The sequence below is a fragment of the Myotis myotis genome, unplaced genomic scaffold (assembly GCF_014108235.1).
Source record: "Myotis myotis isolate mMyoMyo1 unplaced genomic scaffold, mMyoMyo1.p scaffold_m19_p_22, whole genome shotgun sequence".
NCBI lineage: Eukaryota > Metazoa > Chordata > Mammalia > Chiroptera > Vespertilionidae > Myotis > Myotis myotis.
The window spans coordinates 6,678,468-6,692,580 of record NW_023416327.1 but is presented as its reverse complement, the minus strand read 5'-3'; the positions used below and the strand labels follow the sequence as shown (position 1 = coordinate 6,692,580).

The following is a 14,113-nucleotide window of genomic DNA, read 5'->3' as shown; positions in this document are numbered from 1 at the left end:
CGGCACTAGCCATGAGTAATAATGTGACAGCACCTTCACTGCCTCCGCTGCTTCTGCCACCGCGGCCCCAGGAAGGGGGAGCGCAGCCAGAAGGAGGGAGGAAGTGGATGGACGTGGTGTCCATTCCCGGCAGGAAGGGAAGTCGAGGAGAAGGCTCTGGGCTCCAGCGTGAAGGAGGGAAGACGCAAGAGGACGCGGGCAGATGCTTCTCCCTCTTCTGGGCTCAGAAACTGCAAAAGTAGAAGAGGAGGCGCTGGCGGCAGAGGCGCTTTCTCCTGCTCTTGGTCTGCTCTCTGGGGATCCCGCTGCAGCAAACAGGAGCCGTGAGCCAAGGCCACGAGGGAGGAGGGCGAGGCGGCCTGGCGAGGGAGGGCGAGGGTCTGAGTCAGCCCCCTGCTAGCCTCGGGTCTTCGCCAACAAGGAGAGGGTCCAGCTGCTCCCCTGGGCCTCCCGTGCAGGAGACCAGCCTGGCGATGAGGAGCGAGACGCCCTGAAGCTGAGGCTGAGGGCACGCAGTCGGCAAGGAGCCGTGCGGCCGACTGGAACCGTGCTTACCGGCTGGTGAATAGCCGCATAGGCCCCGACTCTCCACCCTCCGCCACCCCGGCACCCTGCTCCCCGTGGTCCGCGTGGCCCCTGTGCTGACGGGCGGCGCTTCGCCTGCGGCTGGTAAACATTTTGAGTATCACTGGCACCGGTGGCCAGTCCATGCGGGAGAAATGATGGCACAGCCAAGATGTGAGGGCCTGTGGAGCCAGGAGGCACCGTGGGACCATGTGGAGAGGGCCACGTCATTGGCTCTGACTGGGCTGAAAGGCAGACGATGGGTTTTCCCAGCAGCAGATTCCAACACCCACGATGGCCAGGTCCAGGCGCCTCTCCGTGGGAGCCAGGAAAGACCCACAGGCCAGCAGGGGACTAGCCACTGCCCCTCACGCCTGGGGACACAGCCTCCCCTGTGCTCAGGTGCCTTCCTGGCTGGAAGAGGGTGCGAGGTGAGAAACTGAAAGACCGAGCTTCTCCCCGGAAGGGACAGCAGTTCCGAGAGAGGCCCACTGAGCCCATCAAGAGGGGGCAGCGTGTACTGGTAGGTTTACCTCCTTTTTCCTGATGAAAAGGGGCCTCAGGAGACTCTTATTAGAAGAGTTAGTCAAGGTAACTCTTGTGGCTTTGATCCGCAGTGAGAATAAATTTTGACCATACTACATGCATCTCACTAAGATTTCCTTCCAAAAGTGTTACAGCGCCAAGCAGATGGCATTTCTTTTTACACCAGCAGGTCGTCTTTACCCTCCGGGTGACGTGCCCACCGGAACGGCCTGGCCTCCGAGGGCCATTGAGGCAGCAGCATCCCCTGTCCTGTGTCCGGCGTGGCCATGAGAGAGAAGTCAAGCTCACACACAAAAATAAAAGGTAGAAGCCCCCTGAGTTGGATCTGCACTGGGTGGGGAACCCCGTGCTGCAGGGAGGCCATCTTTGGCCTGAAGACAGACTAGGCTTCCTGGGTTTCCACCGCCCCAGAAAGCCCCGCCAAGAAAACGTGCGCTCTACCCGGGCCTGGGCAAGGCGGCGTTCCCTCGCTGGCCCTCGGGCTTCTCTCAGCTCGCCCATGCCAGCCAGCCTGCTCCCTGGTGGTAAGAACAGCTCCCTGGCACTGGCCGTCTGAGAGCCAGGCTGCTCCCCTGCCCCTCAACCGACCTCCCGAGCCACGCGAAGTGGTAGAGAATCATGTCACCAATATCTGGAATTCTCCTGTTTGGGGGCACACACAGGAGCCCATTTCTCTGCACAGGTGGCATGGCCGCATGACGGTGATCAGGCTGAGCCACTTCTCTCCTGGCGCCCTCCCCCAGCCCGTTCTGCGGCCACCGTGAGCCCTGAGCCTTGTTTGTCACACAGGGTGGCAGGCCGTGCTGCCAGGAGGCTGAGGTCCTCTCTATCCACGGCCCACGCACTGCTTCCTGCTGTCCGGGACAGCACACATGTCACAGCCACCGAGGCCGGCAGAGCCCTGCAGGCTGTCTTCTGGCACCAGCCTTGTAAGGCCCCAGCGCCATCAGCCTGACACGCTGACCGCTGGCAACATGGAGCATGAGCCAGCCACTGTGCTCTATTGAGCTACTGAGGTTATCACTGCAGAATAACGGACTGGCATGCACAGAGGTCAAAGGGCAGAGCTGGGCCTCAGACGTGTTTTCTATTGCTGTGTAGTCAACTGCCACGCACTCAGTGGCTTCACGCCACACCCACCGCTGAGCTCACATTGCTGGGGGTGGGCGTCTGGCCTCAGCTTGGATGGGGGTTGGACTCAGACTGACTTCAGCCTCAGGGTCCTTTCCCAAGTGCGCACGCTGCTGACAGCTCTGTGCTGTCATCTACCTGGAGGTCGCCACTTCCTGCCCCAGGGCCTCCCCACTCGGCCAGCTGTCGCCTCCAGCTCAACAGGACACCAGATGCTGCTTCACATCTCGGGTCTCTCGACTCTGACCTCTAGGCCTTCATCTATGGAGCCCACTGGCTGCTCACACACACCCAGATGGTCTTCCTTTTATTAATGTCAAGTCAACCGCCTGGGGACCTAAATTACACCTGCAGAATTCCTTCCCCTTGCCCCAGCAGGTGACCTGGTCAAGCACGGGACAGCCCATCCTAGTCATACACCCACCCTTGCTCAAGGGAGGGGCTTAGACCAGCCATGGGGTCAGCTTCAAATTCTGCCTCTTCCAGACATTGAGGGAAATGCTCGGGGGAACAGAAGCGCCAGGAAGTGCAGGGTCATCCACAGCTTTGCACTGACCCCTTCTTTGCTCCTAAACAAGAGCACCTCGCCTGCAGCCCTGCAGCACGGACATCACCGTGAGAAGCGCCAAGGCTCAGGCTCCACTGACCTGGCGAGTCAGAGCCATCTGCACGTCAACAAGACCTGGGGTCGAGGAGCACTGCCGCTAGGATTGGCTTAGTTATTTATTTTTGTTAATCCTCATGCAAGGATACTTTTCCATTGATTTTTAGGGAGGAGAAGCAACGGAGAGAGGGAAACATTGATGTGAGAGAAGCATATCGACTGGTTGCCTCCCGCATGTGCCCTGACCAGAGCCGGGGATGTGCCTGCAACCAAGGTATGTACCCTTGACCGGAATCAAACCTGGGACCCTTCAGTCCGCAGGCCGACGCTCTATGCTCTATCCACTGAGCCACCCCGCTAGGGCAGGATTGGCTTATTCTCAAGTAAAGCGGGCACATGGAGTGAGCCGCGAGCAGCTTCTGAAAGAGCCTCAGGGTCTGACGGTGATGACGACCATGGTGCTGATGCTGTGAGGATGTTGAAGATGGGGATGACAGCTAACACTGACCTTCCACCAGAGAGCAGGCGAAGTTTGAAAATGTATTATTTCTTTTCATTTCCCCAGCATTTTATGAACTACATGCTATTATTTTTGTTTTAAGAGATGAAGACGGTGAGGCTTACAAATGTTAGAGAACTCCAAGCGCCGTGGGACCATGTCATTGGCTCTGGGGGCGGAGTCCTGAGGCCTAGGGAGCACAAAGAGCAGTGGTGGGCCGGGTTCGGGCCTCATCCTTCAGCTGAGGGTTGTACGACCAGGTGTTGAGCTAACAAACTGGGATTCGGGCCAATCCCACCTGTAAATATGGATCATTCAGCCGCAGCGTCGTGCTCCTTTCCACAGACCATCCCGTCCGAGGGCGGGCCCATCGGCTGGCCACAGGCCCGGCCCGCAGGCCTCCGGGTGGACTCGCGTCTGCAGTCCCAGTGAAGTCCACGTATTCTTAAATTTCCTCTTGGCATGGCAGGCACATTTGGGGTGTGGCTACCTTCCAGAGATTCTTAAAAGTAACTAAGAACCCTGCTCTCTAGCCCACCCTTTTCTTCTGATGAGTGAAACTAGCGTCTAGAAACATAAAGTTATGTTTCTAAGCCAAATAGCAAGGCAACAGCCACGTCTTAAACTGGCTCTTTGCCCCAAAGTCAAGTGCCACAACCATTTGCCTCCTGCCTGTAGGAAAGTATTCATGCTCACTGTGAAACAGAGGCTCTTCGCTAGAGCATGTGTCAGAAACGCTTGCAGGGGCCTGATTACAGCTTCTCAGACTTCTCTCTCGATTGTGCTACTGGTGAGTCTAATGCCCATTTATTCCCAGAGAACCATCACACAGACGACAGGACAGAGCACAGGTTTGGAAGGAGAATAAGTCTCAGGGAGGAGGGTGAGCGGTGCAGCAGGCAGTGGCTCGGCCTCGATGCACTGATGCCTGACTCCAACCCCAAGCCCCCGACGTCCAGGGCCCTGGCACAGGTTTATGAAAGCTCCCGGGCAGTTCTAATGCTCACAGGCCGAGAGTCACTGGCGCAGGGTCTCTGAGGGGCAAGAGAACCCACATCTACCCGTCACTGCATTCCTCACGGCCCCACGGGGACCGGCCCATCAGCTGGCCACAGACTTCCACCCTTCCCACCCTCTGCCGTCCTCCTCCCTTAAGCAGCACTCTGTGGGCAGAGGACAGAACCGATGACGCTGAGGCCAAGTTTCAGACGCGGATGGGCTCAGCTGTGCCTGCTGAGCCTGCTTCTCCATCTGTCACACAGAATAACCTGCTTCAGCCCCCTCTCCAGCACTCACGTCGGGCCGTGGACGCGCTCTGTGAGTTCTGTTTCCAAACGGCCTCCAAGGCTTTGGTCCTTGAATAACTCGTAGGTTTGCCACTGGACGTGAGACCTCGTCTTATTCCCAAGGACGTGGTTCTCAAAGTGGCTCCCAGACCAGCATCTGCATTGCCTTGGGAGTTAGAGATGCAAGTCCCGGCCGCACGTGTGCGCGCACATGTGTGCATACACACACAGGCATGCACACATGGGCACGCACACACGTGCACACACACGTGCACACACGCATGCACACACACAGAGTCAGTACGTCCGACAGGGCCCAGACTGTGCTGTAGCAAGCCCTTCAGGTGATGCTACAGGTCAGGTTTCAGAATCGCTGGCCTAAGTGTCCCCAGATGTCCCATCAAGAGAGCAGGTCATGATCAAGGGTCCCTATAGAGAGAGCAGGGAGTGACCACATAGAAAGACAACCCACATCTGTGCCCCTTGCACCACTCAGTCCTTCATCACCAGAGGCCGACTGCAATCCTGGGGCGGGGGAGGGCCCGGAGGGGGGGAGGGGCCTGTGAATCCTCTGTGCCCCTCATTGTTTGTGGTCCAGGGTTGGCCTTTGGAGGTCGGTGGGAGTGGGCTGCTGAGGGGAAGGCCTGCTTCAGGGCCTGGAAGACGCTCCCAGGCCACCCAGGAGCAAGCAGACAGAGGCCTCCTTCTCGCCTGTAGGACAGTCACAGGGGCCGAAAGGCACCTGAAGCAGACAAGACCACGTGCGGTGAAGCTCAAGGCAAGGGCTCCCTTTATTCCTCACCGACCTGGTGGCAAGGAACCCTCTGTTCTCTTGGGAAGGCAGAGCCCAGAAAAGCAGGCCAGGGAGAGGGCAAGCGCAGTGGGTGGGATGCCTGCTGGGGGGGTGGGCGCGAAGGGGGCGTAGCAGGCAGACCCCCGCTGGGGGCAGGGAGCCAGCCGCTGCACTGCCTCAGGCTATAGAAGGGGCCCTGCAGAGACGATGAGATGATGGCAAGCTGGGCCCCCCCCCCCCCGCCGCTGCAGGGGAGTGGGCTCCGGGGGGGGGGGCGAAGGGGGGGAGGGGGGTGTCTCATGGTGAGCACAAGTGCGTCTGCAGCACCTGCCTCGGGCCAGGGCCACCCTCCTGCTTCCCGAGTCCTGAGGCCCTCCTCCTCCAGATCACTCTGAACAGATGGGGAAACTAAGGCACAGGGAGGGTAAAAGTAAATTGTGTCATTAATTTCATGATAATTGGGGGGTAAAAGTGTTTTTAAAGAATCGTGCCCAGTTTTATTATTATCTCATGAGCATGAAGCAAGGTAAGCTTAACCCTCCTGGCTGCTCATTACTGGCAAGCCGCTGGCCTGGGTGGGTGACTCCTGCAATGACGCTCCTGCACTGATGTACAGCCTATTTCAGACAGCCCCTTTATGAACACAGACAGGACATCGTACTGCTCATCAGAGGCAAAACCTCTGGCCTCGGGGCTCACATTTTCCCAAGACAACCCGTGAGCTGGTTTCAGCCAGCGGGCGTGCGGGTCAGAAAAGCTGTACTTACTTTAAAGAGAAGACAGGCCCCGCAGAAAACCCCACAACCCCGCCGAAGAGGGAAGTCTGGGTCCCGTGTGAGCCCCGCGGCAGGGCCTCCTCGGTGGGACCTGTCCCGCAGCTCCTTCCCTCTGACCGAACCCGAGCGCTGGCCCGGCAGCTTCTCTCGCAGGAGGTGTCAGATGCCCCTGGGCCGGGGGCAGAGAGAGCTGCCGGCCCAGAGCCATGGTCACCTGCACACAGCGAGGCAGGTCACCCAGGAGCACCTGGGTCCAGCGGCAGCGGGAAGCCGCCCGAGGGCCCTCCACAGGCGGCACCCTGTGTCCTGCCGCCCAGCGCTCCAGCCCGCTCACTCTCTCCGACTTACCTGCAGCTGCGTTTCCACCTGTGGCTTCTCCTCCGTTCCGTCCGGGAAGGCTGCCAGGCCTGGCTTTCGCCTGGGTGAAGCTCAGCGTCGGGTCAGGATATATATCCTCGTCCTCCCGGGTTTCCTAATCGCCTGTGTCGCTCTCTGCCCGCGGCGGTGGCGTGGACACACCTTTTCCCTCCTGGCAGGGAGCTGCTCGTGCTGATGCGCCTCACTCAGATGGGGAAGTGGCCAAGGCAAGTGCGTGAGCTTCCCTATTTTCTGTGACTCGCTGAGACTGCGTCCCTCCAGCCGCGAGGCGAGGCGAGGCGAGGCGAGGCGGTGCTCCGTGGCTGTGCTTCCCCGGCCGGCCCTGTGAGGGGGATGTTCGGCCTCGCAGTGGGTGGCCGGGGTCCCCTGGGCCTCCTGGGGGTGAAGGAAGGTGCCCGATCCTGGCGTCCTGTTTACAGGACGTCCATTGCTAACTGAAGGAAGGGGGTGATTTTTAAATCTTCATTTCCACCTGGATTTGCCTGACTGAGAGCTTGTACTCTGAACATGAGAGTTTGGTTCTAGGTCATGTCTGTACAACTCATGTGTCTCCAGGCTTCCCTCAGAGCGGCTCTGACAGCTCCTGCTCCCCTTCCCCCACCCCCGCCATCCCCCCTCCTTCCGTGGAATTCGAAGGGCGGAGGGGCTTGTCGGGGCGGACGGGATGCCCCTCACGCGCTGAGGGAGGCCCTGCGCCCACCCCGATGTGCTCGGTGCTGAGGCTCTGCTGGTGAAAAGCGGATGCAGGGGCTCTTTCCGAGGAAACGGGAACTCAGACCCGGACTGCGGGCTGAAGCCCAAGGACCCAGAGCCTCGGCTCACCTTTGGCGAACGAGGAAAACGCAGCCCGAGAGAAGCAGTGCTGAATCCAGATGGAAACTCAGAGGCGGCCAAAGCCAGCACCGCGTTCCGGAAAGAGCACTGAGGGGCCACGGGTGCGGGAGCGGTATGAGTGGGTCTGTCACGTCGTGACGGGGTACACGCTGATGGATCTGTGAACACCCCCGAGATGGAGCGTTGAGCAGGGGTAAACGTCACATTGTATCCACGTGTATTCTCTTTCCAAGGACCGGGGGAACATCTGTATTTGTTCCATAATTGCGTTATGGTAAGATTGAAGAAGAAGCTATAGCCTGGGGTCAAGCCAAGTAAGTTTCAAAGGTGTGAATTCACCCCAGCAGGAAAGTCTCACAAAATACCGTCGTCATCCCAGGATATAGGGCATGCGAATGGCCGAGGCCTCGCTGCCCTCAGAGGCGTCAGATGCTCCGTGCGCCTGGCCCGCCTCCGCTGGGACCCTGCTCACTGAACGGCACAGGCCGCCCACAGCTCGGCGCGGCCGAGCAGAGGAAGTGAGATCACGCAATCTGCCTCCGGCCGCACTGAGGCGTAACTGCTGGTCTTGTGATCCCGAAAGAGGAATTTACATAACTTCACCTCAGCCGCACCTCGCTTACCAACTCTCCCCTCCGCCACCAGGGACTGTGTGAACAGGCCCCTCCCGCCTCACCCCCAGCAGCCGCAGCGTCTGCCTCCCCGGGGAGCGGTGGCCACCTTCCCGCATTCCCCGCCCGGCCGCCCTCAGCACATTTCCCCACCAGCTCCTGAGAAGGAGACCGGGCACGGGATGTTCCGAAATATCTGAAATCCTCTGAGGGTTGAGTTGAAAGTCACCCAGGACGCTTACTGCAAGGATGGAAGCAATGAGGCTGCAGTGTTTAGACCCAGGTCTTTCCCAAACCTGCTGATGCTCAGAAATCAGCGGAATCCTCAGAAAACCCTGTGGCCAGATTCCAACCCTTCCCTCCTGATGTGAGGCCAGAGGCGGGCGGAGCAGGCAGGAGCGGGGAGGGCTGCGCTGGCCTGCCATGTGCTGTCGCAGGGACTGCTCCCTCTGGCTTTATGAGCCGCCTCTCTCCTTGTCCCCACAGACTCACTCACTTGTATCAGACCAGAGAGAGCAAGGGAGTGGGGGGAGGGGCCCTGGGAGGGTGGGGGGGGGGGCACCTGTCATGCTTCCAACAAGAAAGAGAAATTCAAAAAGAAAAGAAGGTGCAGTGTGAGGAGGCTGCTCCGGGCAGGGCCGCTGTCTGCGCCCCGGCAGCCCCGGGCCAGAGCGGAGGCTGCTGACCGCAGACCTCCCTGGCGGTGGAGCCTCACTGCTGTTGGTTCTGACGGGAACCTGCGCCCTCCCGCCTCCCTCTACATGCTGGTTCCTGGCTGTCCTGGCCGACCTGGCCAGAGAGCGAAGCAGTTTCCGGTGCCTTGCGACACGCCTCGGGCGCCGCGGCCTTCTCCTTCCTGCCCTGGACAGGCCTTTGGCACCTGCTAGGCAGCATGGGGACCCGTTTCGTCCGCAGCCACCCCACACGCACCTCACTTACCAAGTTTCCTTACGCAACTCTCCCAACTGGCATCGGAGTGGCCGCCTCTTCCCCGCCTTCCGGCCCTCCCTGGGGCCGGTTTTCAGCCCGGCCTTCCCTGGGCCTGCGAGGCAGCATGTGCTCGTTAAGGCCATAAGGTCAGCTTGGCAATCAGACCTGTAGAATGGGAAGGTCTGCGGCCTGCCATGGTCAGCCGGCCGCAGCGGAGGCAGGTCTGCGTCCCAGAGCAGGAGAGCGGCCTTCCCTCCCTATTAGTGAGTCAAGTACCAACGCCAGAGGGAAACCTGGGCGGCAAGGGCTCGTCGGTGTGCAGAGAAGGCGGTGAGCCGTTCTGCATGGGGTCCTCGTGCTGCTGCCACAAACCACCGCCAGCGCGGCTCACACAGCACCAACCCGCGCTCCCGCCCGGTCCGTCCGCGGCCAGGCTGGCGGCTCGGCGCTGACCGGGCGTGGGCAGTGCTGGTCCTCCCGGAGGCTCCGGGCAGAACGCTTCCTACCTTTCCCAGCCGCACAGCGTGTCCTCCCCGCGGCCGCCCGACCACCCGCCTGCACGCGGCTTTCCTGCACGCGGCGGGGCCTTCCCCGCCTGGCCCCTCTCCCAGGGCCCCATGATGAACCCTGAAAATCCCTCATTTCACCACATCTGAGCCCCAGGGGTAATCCCCGTGGGTGCCAGGGACTGAGGGGCGTGTTTAGGCCGGTCCTCAGCTTCCATGGCTCCCCAGTCCTGCGGCCGCGCTGTGTGCCTCGTGGCCTGCGCAGCAGGCGGGGTCAGCGTGGCCGGGCTGTGGGCACAGCACCCAGGGCTTGGGGCGCCTCCACGGGGCAGGCCAGGGGCGCGTGGCGCTTCCGAGGTCCGCGGGAGAGGGTGCGTTTTGTGTTCAGTGCAGAGGAAATCCCAGCTGTGGTGGAGGCTTTCTTCCAGCCTTCCTTCCGCTCCCTCCTCCTCGCCCTGGCTGTCAGCGGGACCTTGGGCAGGGATGGGGATGCCAAGGGCCCAGGACACCGAGGGCCGCCCACTCCCACCAACCTCCCACAGAACCCGGAGCGGGTGGGAGGGCAGCGGGAAGCGGGTCCCCTTGTGCCACTCTGCCCCGGGGCGCCCAGCCCAGCCCACCCGCTCCTCCAGCCGCAAGCCTTCCCTCCCTGGGCCCACTGTCTCCCCTGAGGGGATGGGTGTCCTCCTCCCTCAGCCTTGCCCTTGCCCTTCACCTGGGACAGCCAGTGCCGGGGCATGGCTGCGCTACAGGGCGCAGGCAGCATGCACGGTGCGGGTGGGAGGGTGGAGAACCCAGTCCTCGGAGGGGAGTCCCGGTGCTCCCGGGGGCACTGTCCACCCCAGCGCTCTGCGCCCAGCTCCCGCTCAGTGCCCCAGGGTAGCGGGGGGGGGACGTGGCTCGCTTTCCAGCCTGGGCCCCGCTGAGAGAGAAGAACCCAGATCATGACGACCTCCATGCACTCCCGCTGCCTTAGTGCCAGTCTTCCTCCTGGCCCAGAGCTGGGGTGCCGCCCCACCGTGAGCCTCCCCCTTCCCCCTCGCCAAGCCGCTCCATCTCTGTGACAGGAGGCGGCAGAGACCCCTGGGCCGTCCGCGCCCAGAGCCAGCCCTCAGCACCGCCCCTCGCGGAGGCCGCCCGCCTCGCAGAGACACGGAGACTCCCCTGCAGCGCGGTGCCCACCACCCAGTGAGCTGCCCCAGCGCTCCTGCTGGAAACAGCCACAGTAGCTGAGTTGTTAAATGGCCTTTGGACTCCTGAGAAAGGGGGCTTATTAAAAAGTGGTCCCTGACCCCCAGCCAGCCCAGGCTGCGCGGGAGGATCGCCCCTGGCGCTGAGCCCAGGCCCCAGCGCTGCCCTGGGGGCTGGCAGTCGCCGCCCGCTCCCTGGGGCTGAGTCTGGCTCCTGCAGGGAGAGAAGCAAGTGCTGGACGGACTCCCGGGCTGACACACTGAAGGCGTCAGACAGAGACAGCGGCGGCTCCTGCGGCCCAGGCCCCGCGGGGCTCAGACTCGGTTTCCTGCGGGCTCAGCGCGGCCACAGCCACTCGTCACTGCCGGCACCTGAGAGCCCACCTTCCCCAGAGGGACAGGACCGCAACAAAGATGTGAGCGAGAGTGTGGATTCATAACCGCCAGACGCTGGCTAAGCCTACCCAGCACGCAGGCTCCCCGCACAGGACAGCCTCTCACCCCCAGAGCCCTTCAAATGCCAGTTCCGGGTGTGGTCCCAGCAGCCAGCACTCCCCACCCTGCCCAGAGTCCGCAGGGCATCAGCCCACTGCCCTGGGCGTCCCAGCCGCCACCTGGCTGCCCCACTCCAGGAAAAGCCGCGTCAAACATGCTGACGCCTGGGAACAGGACTCGGTGAGACGTGCCCTGACCCCATATCGAACGGGCTGCTAAGTGAGAAACCGTTTCCTGCAGGTACCGTGACGCACCACGAAAGGCGGGCGCACCCGCACCGTGAGGGGGCACTGACAACGGATCGCGATGACTGGCTCCGGCGTCTCGGTTCAGAGCCTCTGGCGGCCCGGGCCCACTTCCAGGGCCGGCTGCACACCACCCCGCCCCCTCCTTTTAGTGTCTACATCCCAGCAACTCAGGGCATCTGCTTCTCGGAGCCTGCGAGTCCGGCAGGTGGCAGACGGGCTCTACCCGACCCCGGTCCATGCCTCTCCCGCTCACCCACCCTAGCTCTGCCTCAGAGATGAGGACCCCGACGCCCTCCTGGACACTAGTCAGTGACAAAGTGACTAAAAGGTCACTGCTGGGCTCCCACAGGCAGGCGTGCCCAGCCGCCGCCTCCTCGCCTGTCCCCGAGGGGTCAGTCCTGGGAAGGGCACTGAGGAACCCCAGTCCCAGCCTGTCCCGTAGCCCTGCTGCGCTGGGGGGTGTGCTGGCTTCTCTAGGATCCAGCCAGCGGGGTTGGTCCTCTGTGGGTCTGAGCCCCGAGCTGGGAGCTGGGCTCCGCAGGGCAGGGAAGCAGAGGAGCCCGCCAAGCCCCGCCTCCCCCCCCCCCAACAAGACAAGCTGTTGGTCAAGCTTTGGGGGCATCTTTGGCCAAAGGTGAGTGGAGCTAAGAGAACACATCGCTGGCGCTCATTAGACCATCGTGTGCTTTGCTCTCGTGGAGGGTCACAGCTCCGCAGACCGTGGGCAGGACGAGGCCGCGTGTGCTTTGCTCTCGTGGAGGGTCACAGCTCCGCAGACCGTGGGCAGGACGAGGCCGAGACTGGCACTGGTCCCCCGTGAGGAGCTGCCTGGGGGTGCAGCCCCTCCCACAGCACCCGCGCCTGCTGTGTGACAACAGTTCCGAAGAAGCAGATGGAGAAAAGCACTTCCAAACCCAGCAGGTGCCCCTGGGGCTGCCCGGTCCCCGCAGCTGTGCGGCCGGCGGTGCGGAGGGCTCGCCTCTCCGTGGAGCTGTCCTGGGCCCAGGCCCGCGTGGGCTCCCAGCAGCTTCAGAGCCGCAGCGTGGATTCTGCCGCTGAGAGACGAGGCCGCGGTGCTGGCTGCTCTCCTCGCAGCCACTCACCGCCAGTCAGTGCCCGGCTCCATCATGCACTGGGTCCCCGGGACTAAGCCCTCATCCCGCCGCCCTGCGCCTTCAGTGCTGTATGTGCTGGCAGCCCCTTCTCAGCGAGGGACGCTGAGGTGAGCAGACATCGAGGAAGCTGTCGAAGGAGCACAGGGCTCTCCGCGTGTCTCCTTCCCCGCAACCAAAAAGCAGGCAAGCTGGGCCCCAGCTGCTGCCTCACAATGTGGCCTGAGCTGGGACTCAGGCCTTCGCAGGGAAAATCAGTTACAGTGAGGCCGCTAGGGTGGGCCTGGTGCGATGTCCAGAGGAGCGGTCTGGACCAAGACAGCAGGAGGGGAGGCGCTGTGAGAGGAGAGGCTGCTGCAGCCCCGGCTCCGAGGGTGCTGGACACCCAGAGGCGGGAAGGCCGCAGGGTCCTGCGCTGGAGCGGTCCGGGGGGGCTGACCCCGCCATCGGGGACATCAGCCTCCAGCGCTGAGACACAATAAGCCGCACAGAGAGTTGGGGTCAGAGCTAAGTCTCTGGTGCGGAGCCCGGGCTCCTCACCCCACTGCACAGGTGGCAGGGGGGACAGTGCAGCTCAGCACCAGCACCCGGGCAGCTCGCGGTCCTGGGGGTGGAGGTGGTTAGCTGAGAACTCCACAAAGATGGAATAGGCTCCATTTACCAGCTCCTATTAAATATTCCGAGAATCCTGGCCGGTGTGGCTCAGTGGGTAGAGCATCATCCCGTGCACCAGGAGGTTGCCCATTCGATTCCTTGTCAGGGCACACGCCCGTGTCACAGGCTGGATCACTGGTAGGGGGCGGCCAGGAGGCAGCCAATCAATGATTCTCTCTCATCATTGATGTTTCTATCCCTCTCTGCCTCTTCCTTCCTCTCTCTCTAAAAATCAATAAAAAATCTTTTAAAAAAATATTCTGAGAAGGTTAAAAGATACAAACACAATGCAATATACAGATGAAACCCATATAATTTTAATAAAACCTATATAATTTTATTAACCATTGTCAATCCAATAAATTTAATTTTAAAAAACACTATTGTTTTCCTACATAAAATAAATAAATAAAATACAACATACAAAGAAAAATGGCAAACATCCCCCACAGAGCAAAGCCATGCCTGAGGCCCCAGCGAGTAGCAACAGAGCAGGATGCCACACGCACGCCCTCAGCGAGGGGACGGTGCTGCTGTTTTCTTTTTCTTTTTTTTTTTTTTCTTTTTTTTTTCCAAAATATATTTTATTGATTTTCCACAGAGAGGAGGGGAGAGAGACAGAGAGTCAGAAACATCGATGAGAGAGAAACATCAATCAGCTGCTCCTGCTCATCTCCCACTGGGGATATGCCCGCAACCCAGGTACATGCCCCTGACCGGAATCAAACCCGGGACCCTTCAGTCCGCAGGCCGACGCTCCATCCACCGAGCCAAACCGGTTTCGGCTGCTGTTTTCTTTTTCTAACAATCTTTCACTCGGGGCGCTGAGCCTATCGCACGCATTCCATCAAGAAGTGAATCACTTCGCTCTTCTTGCCAAGCCGAGGAAGGCTAGGGGCGAAATACCTTCCCAGGTGGCAGGTGAGAGGCCCTCCTCAAACCTGCCCCCCCCACCT

The 14,113-nt window shown here is 61.1% G+C and overlaps 1 long non-coding RNA gene across 1 annotated transcript; it reads left to right on the top strand.

The window, feature by feature from the left end:
- The first annotated feature begins 8,592 nt into the window (after nucleotides 1-8,592).
- LOC118679124 lies at nucleotides 8,593-13,415 on the top strand. Its single transcript, XR_004975131.1, has 2 exons — nucleotides 8,593-11,064; nucleotides 11,384-13,415. It is a non-coding gene; the product is annotated as an uncharacterized LOC118679124 (long non-coding RNA).
- The last annotated feature ends 698 nt before the right edge of the window (nucleotides 13,416-14,113 follow it).